At 38.1% G+C, this 17,140-nt stretch overlaps 1 long non-coding RNA gene across 1 annotated transcript; it reads left to right on the forward strand.

Moving 5' to 3' along the window:
- Window positions 1–2,343: 2,343 nt before the first annotated feature.
- Window positions 2,344–7,720, forward strand: LOC121234453. The gene is made up of 2 exons (XR_005934403.1): window positions 2,344–2,379; window positions 7,601–7,720. It is a non-coding gene; the product is annotated as an uncharacterized LOC121234453 (long non-coding RNA).
- Window positions 7,721–17,140: the final 9,420 nt, after the last annotated feature.

Consider the following 17,140-nt stretch of genomic DNA (forward strand, 5'->3'; position numbering starts at 1 on the left):
TTTAAGGCATCTTCATAAATTTCTCATTGACTCTCAGGGCTAATATTGATTGAAAGAAAAATGAAAATGACTTTCTAAGAATTAGAATGAAAAACCTTAGACATGATAAGATTCAATGATGGAAAATTGCTCATATATTTGTTGTGCATGAAATTAGCCAAGGGAGAGCTCGAAGTAAGCAATCTCGAAGCTAACCTGTAGTGAAGAGCCCTAATCATATTGTGCAAGTTTTTAATATCCAACCTTCTTCAACAGACCTCCTTCAGAGGTGGGTCAACAAATATGAATTCAAGAAATCTACTTTTTCTTATAATGACCTCTCGTCTCCCTCCAGGGAAAAAAATAACTAAAGCTTTATGAATGGAATTAATGACATTTTTTAAAATTAAGAACCTAGAGAATATGAACGGGGAGGAATGGGGATGGAAGTTAGAAGCCTTGGAACAAACTGAATTAGTATATGAACACACTATTAGAGTCATAATTACCCAATCTTTGCAAAGCTTTAACTCAAATCATCAACACTAAACACATTGATGCTAGCCAAAACTCAAAGCCAACATAAACACTACAAATCAATTGTTTTCTTATAGAAAATGTGATGCCCCGACTCCCACGTACAAAGACAAGGGAATCGTGACGTCAGGATGATGACAACACGGGTCACGCATCCCAACGAAATGTACTCAAGTGTGTGCAACATGCAAGAGTGCACAATAAAAATCGCAGTGGATAATATAAATAAGTCATCTAAGTACCATAAATTTAAATACAAATATTCAAAACAAATTACCTTTAAAGAGTTATACAGTCATCCCAAATATATTACAAAGGCAACACATAAATTGATAAAAAAGGAAACTCGATAAACAGGAGCAATCCCAGATCACTCCACCAACGGAGCCAAGCTAAGGCTCGTCATCCTCATCTGCATCAAAATCTACAATACCATAAAATGGTACCACAGGTAAGTATAAACCAAACAACTCTCGGGATAAAAACATATTAATGCAATCAACATGCATTCATACGACAAAATCCACTTAGCCATAAAATACAGTTTTTCCTCAAAAATGATTATTTTCAACACACGCCAAAATCCCATTTTGGCCCAAAAACATAGTCTGTCATTTTTCCAGAAAATGATTCACACAAAACAAACCATTTATAGGACACTTTAGGCGGGAATCGCAGGCGGGACTCTACTACCATCCCTGCTTACCACCATCCCTACCGCGTGCACCGTAGGCTGGAATCACAGGCGGAACACAACCACCAACCCTGCTTACTACCATCCCTACCGTGTGCACTGTAGGCAGGAATCACAGGCGGGACTCTACCACCATCCCTACAGTTCCTTTCCACACAATGAATACTTATCAAACAAAATGAATACTTATCACACACCATGAATACTTATCAGAGCAATGTAGGCGGGAATCACAGGCGGGACTATACCACCATCCCTGCTTACCACCATCCCTACTGCGTGCACCGTTGGCGGGAATCACAGGCGGGACTCTACCACCATCCCTGCTTACCACCATCCCTACAGTCTCTTTTCCTTTTTCTCAAACCAGTCAATCTAGTCATTTCAAACACACTCAAATCATTTCACATGAAAATCCAATTTTTAGATAAACACATGAACATGTATGCAATCATGTGAAAACCCAGTTTTCATTTACAAACATGAACATGCGTGCAAATATGCCATATACATGAAACAACACCACAACAACCAACAATTCACAATACCAATCAAACACACAACTCCGTCCATAATCCATCCGACCCCCGAACTCCTCGGACTCAGTCCGGCATGTCCAACCAGATCACAATAATATGTGTTAGTGCAAAAATACATTTAAATCACGAAAGTTCTTTGGAAAAATACTTACAGTGCTATATAATAATTTTCGAAAGATCACGAAGCTACAAGAAGTGGCGGTTCAGCAACGTAACAGTGTAAAATACACTGTGGCCGTGGGTCTCAAAAACTCACTTTTCAACGGAGACAAACTAAGACCCAAAATTGAAAAGGTAGGGCCTAGAGAGGTCGGTGAAGCCAATGGTGGTGGTGGTTTGTCGTGAGTGGCGGCGCAAATGGTGGTTTTAGGCCAAAAATACCCAAATCGGAAATGAGGTTGGATGTGCTTCACCGGTGACGGATCGGAGCTGGGGTTGGGTCCATTGGGTTGCTAGGAGGTCAAGGATGAAGTGGTGAAGAAATGGTGGCCAGAGGTGGCGCGACGGCAGCGCTGGAGCTCAAGATGCGCTGCTGCTTGAAGGGGCTCATGGGGGCAAACGGCAGCGAGATAAGGGCTGAGCTTGAAAGGTGGTGGTCGCCAGCCGGTGGGGGAGCGAATGAGCTGGGCGGTGAGGGCCACGGCGGCGCGGCGGCGGCACGCGAGCACCAAAAGCCGTGCGACTTGAAGCTACGCGTGGGGGAGTTTCGTAGCACCGGAGGGGCTGAAAACACGGGGGTGGAGTCGCCGGTGGGTGGGGAAGGAGGTGGGAGAGGCGGTGATGGGAATGGGCGGCGCACGGCGGCGCTGTGGGTGGAGGAGAAAAATGAACAGGAAGTTGATGAAGGCTATCGCGCACGGGAAGAGAAGCAGGGGAGAAATAAGGAGAAAAAGAAAGAAGGAAAAGAAAAAGAGGAGAAAAAGAAAAAGAGAAAAAGAAAAAGTGAGGGAAAGAAATGAGGTCTAATCCTCACATCTTAGGTCACAAAATGATCCAACGAAAATTATTTCAAAACAACAAGTCAATTAAAATAATTTAAACGTAATGATAAAATGAAGACAAAATAATTAAATCCAACAATCAATTAATTTAAAAAGAAGAACAATTTAAATGCACCACAATAATAAATATTAAGAAAACATATCAAATTTAATTTTCGTAAATTTTAAAAATCATAAATTAAACCCACTAAAAATCTACCAATTTTAAAATAAGAGAATAAATTTTTGAATTATTAAAAATAATCCTTCAGTGAAAATATACTAAAATACGAGGTGTTACAGAAAATGCTTCCATTAAAACACTAATACAACCTTCTAACATCTATTGAGAAGTATATAGAGAGACATTACTCACCAAGCTTGATAACCTTGAGGCTTATACTTGATTTTCACTATACTAACCACTAGTTAACTCCCTCTCGTTTTCTCACAATGTGGATGGTGAGTTTCATCTGAGCTTTGTGTGTTTGAGAGAAAGAAGAGCAGAGGAGCAAGTGAGAAGGAACTCTCTCGGGTTGTAGTACAGAAAGTGAAGTAGAAATGGTCGCCCGAAGCTCTCTCTCTCTCTCTCTCTCACAAGTATGTGTGTCCTTTAAGTGTATGGTTCATTATTAATTAAAGAGATAATAGTTAAACTTGTGAAATGATGCAGAGGACTGCAGGGCACCATGCACATGTGAATGGTCAGAAGCAGTCTCGATTTCCAAAGGAAAACTAGAAACTAGTTGCTAGTTTTTATCAAACTTGTCCAACTCTCCCTCTTTCTTTCTGCTTCCCTTGATGTCATATGTAAAACTTGGGGGCCAAGATTGCAGATGATGTCCTTAGAGCTTCCCAACATAAAGATAAACAACTAAACGATGGACAAATGGAGGTGTTGGCAGAAGAAAAGAAAGAAGAAAGCTGAAGGGAAGGGTCAGCTGAACACAACCAGCTCACTTCCTTCAATGAAAGTTTTTCAATCTTTTGGACAAGCAAGGAAGAATTCAGTGGTGGCCAGAGAGGCCATGGCCCCCCAAAAACATGATATTTTACATTAATTTAATCTTTGTAAATATAAAAATAAAAATAAAAGAATATTATATGTGAATTTCTTTAATCTCAAATATGTTTGATATATTCTCTACAAATCATATATATTCTCATTGATTCATAATGTAAACTCAAAGTTTTTAATTTGATTTATTATGTTGTAGTTACGTTTAAATTAGTTTTGAATATTTGCTAGTCTATAAAATATTTGCTAGTCTATATTGAGAAAGAATAAGATAATTAATGATCTTTATTTATTGAAAGAACATTGAGATCAATTAGCATGTTAAATGCTTTTATTTTTATTTTATTTATGCACGCTTTTAAGTAATCCTTTGCTTTTTGTTATATACAAAATTTTATATATTCTACGGCCCCCCTCTACATAAATCTTGACTCATTAGTTCAAACGTTATTTGTAGTCTTTCTCTTGAGCGTGAGGCGGAAGTTTTCTCTCCTTCCTGCCAAGTGAAGGTTTGAGTTTGCACATGTAATGTGTTCTTTCTCTTTGGAGATTGGTGTGTTTAATTCATTCTTTGCTCACCTCTAGCCACGGATGGCTGAGGATATTGCCACTTTGTGGGACAAAATGTATCTAATGGAAGAGGAGTCTGAGGATGTTGTTGTAAGGGAAGGTGATATCCATGCAACGTTAGAAAGGGGTAGATTCAGTTTGATTGGTAAGATTATCATGAATAAGAGGGTGAATAGTGATGCTTTCAAGGGTACTATGTTGAAGATATGGAAAGTGGATACCACTGTAAACATTGTTGACGTGGGCTTCAATACTTTTCTCTTTGAATTTGCTAATGAGATTGCACTGCAAAAGGTGTGGGATGGCCAACCATGGTCATTTGATAGTGCCTTCTTTGCATTAAATATTTTGATCGCCTTACTACTCCATCTGCTATGTCTTTCACGCATACTTATTTCTGGGTCCAGTTGCATAATTTTCCTTTTGGGTGTATGAATACTGAGATTGGTGTTCAATTGGGAAGGTGATTCATGTGGAGGCTGGTGATATGGGTACTAGTTGGGGCGTTTCCTTCATGTACTTATCGAGTTGGATTTTACTATGCCTCTGATTTGAGGGAAGACAATTAATATATATGGAAAAAGGTCTTTTATTCAATTTAAGTAAGAGAGAATACCGAGATTTTGCTTCTGCTATGGTATGCTTTCACATGGCACGAATGGATGCTCTCAAAATCCTGGGGTTGGTTCTAGAAGGGATGTTTCAAAACTGTAGTATGGTAGTTGGATGAGAGCCCCTACTTCAAGTCCATTCATGGGACTTAGTAAATTTATTCCTGCTATTCCACAAGGAATTACTGAGGACTTGCATGAAAATGGTAACTGCTCTGGATAGTTACAGGGAGTTTCTGAAAATATTATTCAAGGATTAGGTGATAAGACAGTTATGTCCACGTGTCCTGATAAGAATACTATAGTACCCTCAAAGGTAATAACTGTAACAATTGCTACCTTACAATCATTGACACCTTCTGTTGTAGATCCCCCCTTGGCTTCACCGAATGCAGTAAATGTGGATATGATGAAGGGGAGGGAAGGGCTGTGTTTTCATGTTTTTGGTCTAACTCAGATGCATAGTATGGGTAGTGGCTTTTCTAGTTCAGATACTGACTCTGGTAATTCACTACGGAAATGGAAAAGGCATATAAGGGAGGGTGGAAGGCTAGGGGTTGCTCACTCTCAAATATCAAAAGGTGGTCGAAAGAGAAAGTCCTCTTTTAAAGATTCTGATTTACAATCTAATTTTCCTATGAAAGCTCTTAGGAAGACTAGAGCACTTACTAAGAATGAGAATGAGAATGAATCGGTGGAGGCTGTGTTAAAGCCCTGCTAGGAGAAATAAAACTCTTAAGTTGGAACTTTCGAGGGATTGGCAACCCTCTAGCAGTTCGTGATCTTGATTACATGATCAAGACTCATGAGCCAACTATTGTTTTTCTTATGGAAACAAAGGTGCTGAAGTTTAAACAGGATATTTTAAAAGTTAAATTTGGTTTTCAGAATTTATTTTCTGTAGATGGGATTGGGCAAAGTGGATGTGGTGCCCCTGACCCCCATGTAAGGAAACACGAGAATCGAGATGCCAGGATGATAACAACACGGTCATGCATCCCAATAATAATGCCAAGTGTGTGTACATGCAACAACGTACAATAAACAACGCAGCGGATAGATTAAGTAAGTCAACTAAGTACCAGAATTTTTAATACAAACTAACATAAGTAAAATGATTAAAAAAAGTTATACAGTCATCCCAAATAAAATATAATACAAGTCTAAATATAAAAACGAGTGATCCCAATCACTCCTCGGGCCGAGCCGAATCCTCAGACTCACTCTCATCTTCCTCTGTATCAAAATCTGCATTATCATAAAACGGTACCGCAGGTAAGTTAAAACCAAACAACCACGAGATAAAAATATATTAATGCAACCAACATGCATGCATATGATGAAATATGTGTCATACCCAAAATATCATTTTCTTCGAAAATGGATATTTTCTTACACACGCCAAAATTCTATTTTGGTCCAAAAATAATAATCCGTCATTTTTCCAGAAAATGACCCACACAAAATTCTTTCATCCAATACATGCTATTTTCCCAGAAAATAGCTTAAATAACCATTTATCCAAAAACTCACCATTTTCCAAGAAAATGGCCCATTAACCAATTTTACCGTATGCACCATGATCTCCTTCTAGGGATCATCCGCACACTCTGGCTCTCATCGTCACACCACGGGTAATGGCCGTGCGAGTGACTTCGTAACGAGCTATGCCGAGTTCCTCGCCCATCACGTTCATGGCCAAGCATCCTTTAACTCCCGCCAGCAGAGAGACCACAGAGTTGTCACGAGAGCGTTACCATCCCGTCCGATCCCGTTGTCGCCCAGCGACAACCTAGGGGACGTCACTCTATATATTCTACTCCTGAGTGACCAGAGGAGCTCCACCGAGATAATGCCTCATCTCGGCTTGGGGTCGTGATACGCATGCACCCAAAAATCCTTTATTACATGAAAATCCAGTTTTCAATGAGCAAATGAACATGAATGCATTTACACGAAAACCCAGTTTCATTTACAAACATGATCATGCATGCAAATATGCAATGTACACGAAACGTCACAATATCCAACATCTAACAATTCACAACACAATCCAAAACACACAAACAACTCCATCCTCCATTCCATCCGACCCCCTTTGTCCTCGGACTCAGTCCGGCATAACCAACCAGTTCACATATAAAATGAGTTAGTGCAAAAAATACATTTAAATCACGAAAGTTCTTTGGAAAAATACTTACCGCGCTATATTATAATTTTTGAAGGATCACAGAGCTGCTAGAAGTGGCAACACAGCAACTTAACAGTGCAAAATGCACTGTGGCCGTGGGTCTCAAAAACCCATTTTTGAACGGGGACAAACCAAAACTCGAGATTGATAGGGAACGGCTTAAGGATGTCGGTGAAGCTAATAGTGGTGGTGGTTGGCCATGGGTGGCAGCGTAGAGGGCGGTTGAAGGCTAAAAAGTCCAAAACGAAAATGTTGATGGTGGGGCTTCACTGGTGGCAGATCGAGGCTGAGGATGGGTGCATTAGGTTGCATGGAGGTCGAGGATGATGTGGTGAAGAAATGGTGGCCGGAGGTGGCACGACGGCGGCGCGCGAACACAAGAGGTGCTGCTGCTTGCATCATGCGTGGAGACAAATGGCGGCGCGAGAGAGGCTAGGATTGAAGGGTGGTGGTTGCCGGCCGGTGGGGACGGGAAGGATAGGGGGGGTGTCAGTCACGGCGGCGCGCGGCGGTGGCTGGGTGGAGAAGAAGAAAACGCACGGGGAAGAGGGAGAGAGGGACGTCACGCGCGGGAGAGGGAAGAGGGAGAGGAGAAAAGAAATGAGGGGAAAAAGAAGAGTGGAGGAAAGAAAAAGAGGGAATGAAATGAGGTCTAATCCTCACATTTTGGGTGGTAAAAATGATCCAACGAAAATAATTTGAAAACAACAAGTTAAATAAAATAAGTTAAACGTAGTGATAAAATAATTAAATCCAACAATAAATTAATTTAAAATGAAGAACAATTTAAATGCATAACAATAATTAATATTAAGGAAACATATCAAATTAATTTTTCACAAATTAAAAATCTTAAAAATAAACCCACTAAAAATCCGACAATTTTAAAACAAGAGAATAAATTTTTGAATTAATAAAAATAATCCTTCAATAAAAATACACTAAAATACTCGATGTTACATCCTCCCCCCCTTAAAATAAAATTTCGTCCTCGAAATTTGTAAGGTCATACATCACGCTAATGCAGAATACAAGATACAACCAGAACACGCTTGAGACAACATTCCATCACTAAAGCCCAAACAGGCATGAGTAATATTCTCTCAAGTCTACTCCCATAGGTAATTCCATCATACTTGCATTAGTCTCCTAATGGCATCTCATGTCCAGTATTCCTAGGGTGGCTATGTTATCCAAAATCTCACTTTTCCACAAGAACCTTAATACAAATCCAGTAAATTTCAATGATTAATAGCTCTATACAATAATTTGTGCTAACCTCAATCGACTCCTATGCTATAATTTCTAAACCTTCATTGTATTCTACTTTTGGTAACCTAATGGACACTTCCAAAGTTAACCATCAATAATATAATTGGTCCAATCTGAGTAATTAATCTCCAACTACAAGTATCATCTCAAAAATTCAAGTCACCACTAATTCCTCAAAATCAGCACAAAATCTAATCTCCTAACTACAACTAAAATATCGCACTTCTGCTGCACACTCTGATAATTCGCCACATGCATAAAATTTGAGCTCATAAAAAAAAACACCATCGAATACAAGGTGACTCCATACCTACTAACCAGAAAACTCTTACCATGCTTCGGTAGAAAATACTCTCTTTCCCAAAACCTTGAGTTATCACTCATATTCCTCAAATAACTCTATTGCCTTAATCAAAATCAATATTCCACAAATACATCCATTTCATAGACAGAAAACTAATATCAATCAACCTCAACATCCCAAATTGCAAACAAGTAACCTCACCCCAAAATACGTCCATCTCATCTAAGATAAGGAACATACCCTAAAAGGCTCGATTCCAACTCAACCAACCAATAAGAGCGCCTATAAACTTCTACCTAACAACCTAAACCCAAAAGCTCATCACCTACATTCTGAATAACATCTAATCAAGCGGTAACTAAACTCACTACGAACCACCATTGACTTCACCAAAACATTATCAAAACCTTCTTGGTAGCTCGCCCACCTACTTCTACTCCTATAAGCTAGTATTAGTACGACTAGTTCCTTCAATAGCACATCACTATTAAACCTCAAGGCAAGCCATACTGCTCAAATCATCAATCCACCAAAAGCCAATGCAAAGCACCCAAGGATCCTAATGCTTTATTAACTCACATACTTGATCATATTATCCATCGCTGATGTCTAAGCTTCAACTTCTAAGATCTTATCATACACCAAACATGACGACCCATCAATCTCTCTTTAAGTTAAATAAAAATGTCCTTAATTCAACTAGTTGGATGCTTAATCTCGAAAAGAAAGTATAACATTAAAATTTAAATTCCTAAGTAACCTCACGTCACAATTAATTCCTGTAGAAAATCATATCAATTATTGCCAACCATCATTCCATTGAGTAACCCGCTTCGACTACACACTCCGATCGACTCACCAAAAAACTCCAAGCCATAATCTCTTGAATTTAATATTATTGTATTTACTTCTCTTCAACACCTACTCAAGCCACTTCTTACAAGCCAAAAATGAGACTAGGACCTATACTCTCCGAAATGCATACACACTCGCCACTACTTCGCATCGATCTCATGCACGGTTAGCCAAAACCAATAATCCTCCAAACGTGCAAGTGGTCCATCACTACCATTTTCATCATCTGGACCTATATCCTCGAAATCAACAAGAATCATTTCCAAAATCCGCACCATCTATTATCCTTAAAATTGATATGGATTAAATCCTTAACCTGTCACTGTAACCTCGAACTAAAAATAACCATTTTTCGAACTAGATCAACATCTTCAATCTTCAGAAAATACACGATCTAGATCATTACCTTCCATCTCCAAAGAAATTCTCTCCTGAAAAATTCTCATATCAGTAACTCAACTCTGATCAATTTTATTTTAGTGGTTACTGACTAATCAATCGCTAGAATAGATCAAGCTAGCGTACCAAATCTACAAAACTAAGAACTCAAATCCTATTATAATTCAGCCCATCAACTCTGCAATTCTAAAACCATAAACTAGATAAGAATCATTTCCCGAAATCCTCAAGATCGATGACCTTAAATCTAAAACATTCACCTTATAAAGCTTGTAAATTCTAAAGTCCCAAATGTTAACAAACTGCTTATCAAAGTCGGCAAGATCGAAAACTTCTAATCTAAGTAATCCTTCAAATGCTTGTTGAACCTACCACCTTAAATCCAATAAACTTATTTCCTAAAAACTATAGGGCCTCAACCTTAGATGAACTTCTGATAAATCTAACCTTGAAGTTCGTTGAACTTACAACATCTTATTCTAAAGCCTCCTGTCATATCTCCACGAAATCTAAAACCTCAATTATCCTATTCCCCAAAGAGATCACCTAGACCATGCCAATCCCTTCAAGCCTCAATATTAAAAACACATCAATCGCCAAGAGTTCAGGCCTACTACACTAAATGTTCAAGCCTAACAATGACATGTACAATCGTACCATCTTCCTGCCATAACACAACCTTTAACCCACTTTTCAAGTCTGAACAAAACAAACTAAACAAAACAAAACAAAACAAAATAAAATTCCATAAATAAATAACACATGAGAAAATAAATAAAACAAATGAAGTAGTTCACAATAAAATAATTAAAACAAATAAAATAACCTACCATAAAATAAAACAAATAAAATTAAATAACATACAATAAAATAAATAAACAAAGTAGTATACAATAAAATAATAAAACCAATAAAAACAACAAACTTTAAATTAAATCATTTCAATTTACACTTTTCAAATTTATGGTACCTCACCTAAGGGACAAGTGGTTTTACCTAGAGCCGAACAGCTCTGATTCCACTTGTGACGCCCCCGACCCCCATGTAAGGAAACACGAGAATCGAGACACCAGGATGATGACAACACGGTCACGCATCCCAATGATAGTGCCAAGTGTGTGTACATGCAATAGTGTACAATAAACAACACAACGGATAGATTAAGTAAGTCAACTAAGTACTAGAATTTTTAATACAAACTAATATAAGTAAAATGATTAAAAAGAGTTATACAGTCATCCCAAATAAAATATAATACAAGTTCAAATATAAAAACGAGTGATCCTAATCACTCCTCGGGTGGAGCCGAATCCTCAAGCTCACCCCCATCTTCCGCTGCATCAAAATCTGCGTTACCATAAAACGGTACCGTTGGTAAGTATAAACCAAATAACCATGAGATAAAAATATATTAATGCAACCAACATGCATGCATATGATGAAATATGCGTCAGACCCAAAATATCATTTTCCTCGAAAATATATATTTTCCAACACAGGTCAAAATCCCATTTTGGCCCAAAAATAATAATCCGTCATTTTTCTAGAAAATGACCCACACAAAATCATTTCATCCAACACACGCTATTTTCCCAGAAAATAGCTCAAATAACCATTTATCCAAAAACTTGCCATTTTCTCATAAACTAGCCCATTAACCAATTTTATCGTATGCACTATGATCTCCCCTAGGGATCATCTACACACCCTGGCTCTCATCGTCACACCACGAGTAACGACCGTGCGAGTGACTTCGTAACGAGTGATGCCCAGTTCCGCACCCAGCGCATTCGTGGCCAAGCATCCTCTAACCCCCACCAGTAGTGGGGTCACGGAGTCGGCATGAGAGCGTTACCATCCCGTCCGATCCCGTTATCGCCCAGCGACAACTCAGGGGACGTCACTCAGTATATTTCGCTCTCGAGTGACTAGAGGAGCTCCACCGAGATAATGCCTCATCGTGGCTTTGGGTCGTGATACGCACGCACCCAAAAATCCTTTATCAAATGAAAACCCAGTTTTCAATGAACACATGAACATGAATGCATTTACACGAAAACCCAGTTTCATTTACAGACATGATCATGGGTGCAAATATGCAATGTACATGAAACGTCACAATATCCAACATCCAACAATTCACAACACACTCCAAAACACACAAACAACTCCATCTTCCAATCCATCCGACCCCTTTACTCCTTGAACTTAGTCTGGCATAACCAACCATTTCACAAATAAAATGAGTTAGTGCAAAAGATTCATTTAAATCATGAAATTTCTTTGGAAAAATACTTACAGCGCTATATTATAATTTTTGAAGGATCACGGAGCTGCGAGAAGTGGCAACACAACAATGTAACAGTGCAAAATGCACTGTGGCCGTGGGTCTCAAATACCCATTTTTGAACGGGGACAAACCAAGACCCGAGATTGATAGGGAAGGACTTAGGAATGTCGGTGAATCTAATGGTGGTGGTGGTTGGCCATGGGTGGCGGTGTAGAGGGCGGTTGAAGGCTAAAAAGTCCAAAACGAAAAAATGTTGATAGTGGGGCTTCACCGGTGGCAGATCGAGGCTGAGGATGGGTGCATTAGGTTGCTAGGAGGTCGAGAAGGATGTGGTGAAGAAATGGTGGTCGGAGGTGGCGCGACGGCGGCCCGCGAACACAAGAGGTGCCGCGGCTTGCGTCGTGCATGGGGACAAACAACGGCGCGAGAGAGGCTGGGATTGAAGCGTGGTGTCAATCACGGTGGCGCGCGGCAGTGGTTGGGTGGAGAAGAAGAAAACGCATGAGGAAGAGGGAGAGAGGGACGTCGCGGCGGGAGAGGGGAGAAAGAGTGGAGAAAAGAAATGAGGGGAAAAAGAGAAGAGGAAGAAAGAAAAAGAGGGAAAGAAATTAAGTTCAATCCTCACATATTGGGTCACAAAAATGATGCAACGAAAAAAATTTCAAAACAACATGTTAAATAAAATAAGTTAAACGTAGTGATAAAATTATTAAATTAAACAATAAATTAATTTAAAATGAAGAACAATTTAAACGCATAACAATAATTAATATTAAAAATTAATTTTTCACAAATTAAAAATCATAAAATAAACCCACTAAAAATCTGACAATTTTAAAACAAGAGAATAAATTTTTGAATTAATAAAAATAATCATTCAATAAAAATACATTAAAATACGTGGTGTTACAGTGGAGGTTTGGCAATTTTTTGGAAGGAAGAGGTATCTATCTCTATTCAATCCTTTCCTTAAAGACATATCAATACTAGGGTGATTTCTGAGGAGAATACTAAGTGGATACTGACATGTTTTTATGGACACCCCGTGACTGAATTAAGAATGTTGGGTTACAATAGTTTAAGAGCTTTGAACAGTTTGGCTTCAGGTATGTGGCTGTATGTTGTTGACTTTAATGAGATTTTGTATAATTATGAGAAATGGGGTCGTGCTAAGAGGCAACAGAGTCAAATGAAGCCTTTTCACCAGGTGCTACAGGATTGTAATTTGTGTAATTTTGATTTTGGGTATGGATTTTTTACATGGTCCAATAATAAATAGGATGCTTGTTTTACAAAAGAAAAATTGGACAGCGCAGTGGCTTCAAAACAATGGTGTGATGTTTTTGGAGATGGAAACATTCAAGTCTTGCCAACACTATCATCAGATCACTGTCCTATCATGATCTCATTACTGCCACGAAAACAACAACATGTGCCTCACAATAGAATTGTAAGATATGAGGCTAGCTGGTCCTCCATGGTCATTGTGGAAATGTGGACAAGGTTCTAACAACTCAGAAGTTGGTTTTTCTTCAGTCATGTATAAGCTAAAACAAGGCATGTCTACTCTAAGAAGATGGAGCAAAAGCAAGGAGCCTCTTATTGATTATTTTCTGCAGGCCAAAATGGACAGATTGCATATCTTCTATGACTGCTGCTTTTGTTGGAGAAATTAAGCACTTGTAGAGAGAGATTAATGATCTTTTGGAGAGAATCAACATTAAATGGCAACAAAGAGCAAAGGTGCATTGGGTTCAAAAGGGAGACCAAAATTCTAAGTATTTTCATTTTTGTGCTACTCAAAGGAAGAGAAGGAATCATATTCTAAGAGTTGCTTATGAGAGGGGACGAAGTCTACCAAGATAGAGTATATTGGGAAAGCTTTCACTAGCTATTATCAATCACTTTTCACTTTTTCTAATCTTTCTAATATTGACTTATGTCTTGCTAATTTAACACAAAAGGTTTCTACTGAGATGAATGCAATGCTGACCCAGTCTTTTACTGCAGCAAAAGTAGAAAATGCTCTTTTCCAAATGGGTCCTCATAAAGCTCCTGGCCCTGATGGTTATGCTGCTTGTTTTTTTCAAGATCATTGGCCAACGGTAAAGGAGGAGGTTTGTAAGGCAGTCCTATCTTTTCTAAATTATATGCAATCAATAGTTGAGATCAATCACACTTATCTTGTTAGGTTACCAAAGAAGTTCAAGCCTTAGTTTTTATCTGAATATTGACCAATTAGTCTTTGTAATGTGCTTTACAAAATGATTGCAAAGGTGTTAGCCAACAGATTGAAGTGTGTTCTGCCAAAATTAATCTCTCCAACTCAATGTGCTTTTGTGCCTCGATGGTTGATTTCTAAAAATATTTTAGCAGCATTTGAAACCTTTCATACAATGAATAGTAATATGTATGGTAAGAATGGTTATATGGCATTAAAGCTTGACATGAGCAAAGCTTACGATCGTGGGGAATGGGAGTTCCTCAAGGCTGTTTTGGCTAGGTTAGGCTTTGCACAGAATTGGATTCATTTGATCATGGAATGTGTTTCATCTTCCAGCTTTTTTGCATTAATGAATGGCTCGCCTCAGCAACTTTTTAGACCTTCAAGAGGTTTAAGGCAAGGGTGCCCTCTCTCAACTATTTGCAGCTAAAGATCAAGGTCTAATTTGTGGTGTTCCTATTGTTAGGGGTGTGCTGTCCATGAACCATCTATTTTTTGCAGATGATAGTTTGATGTTTTGTCGAGCTAATATGGTGGATTGGGGAAGATTGAATCATATTTTAAGCATTTATGAAGAGGCCTCTAGACAACTGCCCAATAGAGATAAGACCTCTCTTTTTTTTTTCAGCAGAAACACAAAAGTCCCAACTAGGGAATATATAAAGGAGATTGCTGGTTTAAATGACTCTTCTAATATGGAGAAATATCTAGGACTTCCTAGTTTGGTGGGAAAATCTCGATTAAAGGCTTTTCAGAATATTGTGAGTAAAGTGCAAAGTAAGATTGGAAATTGGAAAAATAGATTCCTACCTCAAGCTAGAAGGGAAGTTTTGATCAAGGCAGTATTTCAACCAATTTCTACATACTGCATGAGTGTGTTTCTTTTGCCCAAAACTTTATGTTAGAAGTTGAACTCCTTAATTTCAAATTTTTGGTGGAGTGGCCTAGAAGATAAAGATAAAATGCACTGGAAATCTTGGCATGTTTTATGTACTGGTAAGCAGAAAGGAGGGTGTGGATTCAGGGACCTTACTGGTTTTAATATGGTCTTATTAGCTAAAAAGGCTTGGAGATTCCTCACAACCCCAAATTCCCTACCTAGCAGAATTTTTAAGGCTAAGTATTTTCCCTCATCTTCAGTGTTCCAAGCAAACTTAGGGTCAAGATCTTCTTATATGTGGAGAAGCATCTGGCAAGCTATAAGGCTTCTTAAGGATGGCCTCATTTGGAGGGTGGGGAATGGTAGACAGATTCACATCTGGTAGGACAGATGGATTCCAGGGAAAAATTCATGTATAATTCAATCTCCAATTTAGACTTTGGGGCCTAATGCTTTGGTTGAGGAATTAATTGATAGACAAATTACTTGGTGGAATGTTCATTTGGTCCAGTCTGTTTTTAATGAAGCTAAGGCTACTGCAATTTTACAGATTCATGTTAGTGTGTTGGGCAATCCAAATAGACTGATATGGAAAGGGACTCATAATGGATTATTTTTTGTTAGAACTGCTTATCATATATATATGGAGACAACTTGGAGTCTTAATGGCGAGACATCTACACGAGTTGAGTCTGATTCTTGTTGGAAAGAATTGTAGGCTCTACCTGTTGCTAACTCTATCGAGAATTTCATGTGGAGAACTGTTTCAGATTCACTCCCAACCAAATTAAATCTTTACAAAAGAAAGGTGACTGATAATAATTTAAGTCTTATGTAACACCCCGCTCCCAATAAAGACATTTTAGAATTTTCGGAGAGCCAGTGTGCTACTACACTTGAATTTAAAAACTTTTCTTTTTAACAACGCACTAGATGCGAAAGATTCCATAAATAAAATGAAATTTAATAAATACTTAAAATCCAAAATAAAGTTTGCGGAAGCACTTATTAAAAAATTCAAAAGTCTCATGTGCTTATCAGAATAATTCATTTAATCCTTAAGCCATAAAACTAATCACAGCATAATCTGTCTAGGCCTCTGCCTCGCCTCCTGGGATTAAGTCCTATCCTGTAGTCTTATCCTCATAAATGTCATCACCTGTGGTGATTTAAAAACAGAAAAATGTACAAAAGAATGAGTCGAATACTCAATAAGTAACACATTATACAGTAAATATAATAAATATGAGGTTTCTTGAAAAATGTGCATAGTCATAAATACATACGTAAATAACATGAATATGAACATGAACTTATCTTTCACTTATCATAGACTATTACCCATTGTTGACCCCCGTGAGTTAGGATTAGCGAATCTAAGTAGATTCTGATTTCGTCCATGGCCACAGGTTATGGAATCCATATATAAGGAAGACATACTAGGTACACTACCAGCATGCACGACCTGACAATGCAATATGCCCATAACATAGGTACTGTCTTCATATCATAAGATAGGCAGTTACATATTTTATAATTCATATTTCATCATAATCATACTTGCATACTCGTCATATCATACATTTCAAAACAAATCGCATACATACTTGTCATATCATATTATAGATTTATAATAAAATCACATTCCTTCATATCTGTCGTGATACATATTTTCTCACATAAAATCATGATTTTTCATAAATATTTTGATCCAAAAATTTTCACATAAAATCATGCATGGCTTTTTGCAAATTATTTTCATGCATAACTCTCATATAAAATCATGACTTTTCATAA

This window comes from Juglans microcarpa x Juglans regia, chromosome 6D, assembly GCF_004785595.1.
Source record: "Juglans microcarpa x Juglans regia isolate MS1-56 chromosome 6D, Jm3101_v1.0, whole genome shotgun sequence".
Classification (NCBI taxonomy): Eukaryota; Viridiplantae; Streptophyta; class Magnoliopsida; order Fagales; family Juglandaceae; genus Juglans; species Juglans microcarpa x Juglans regia.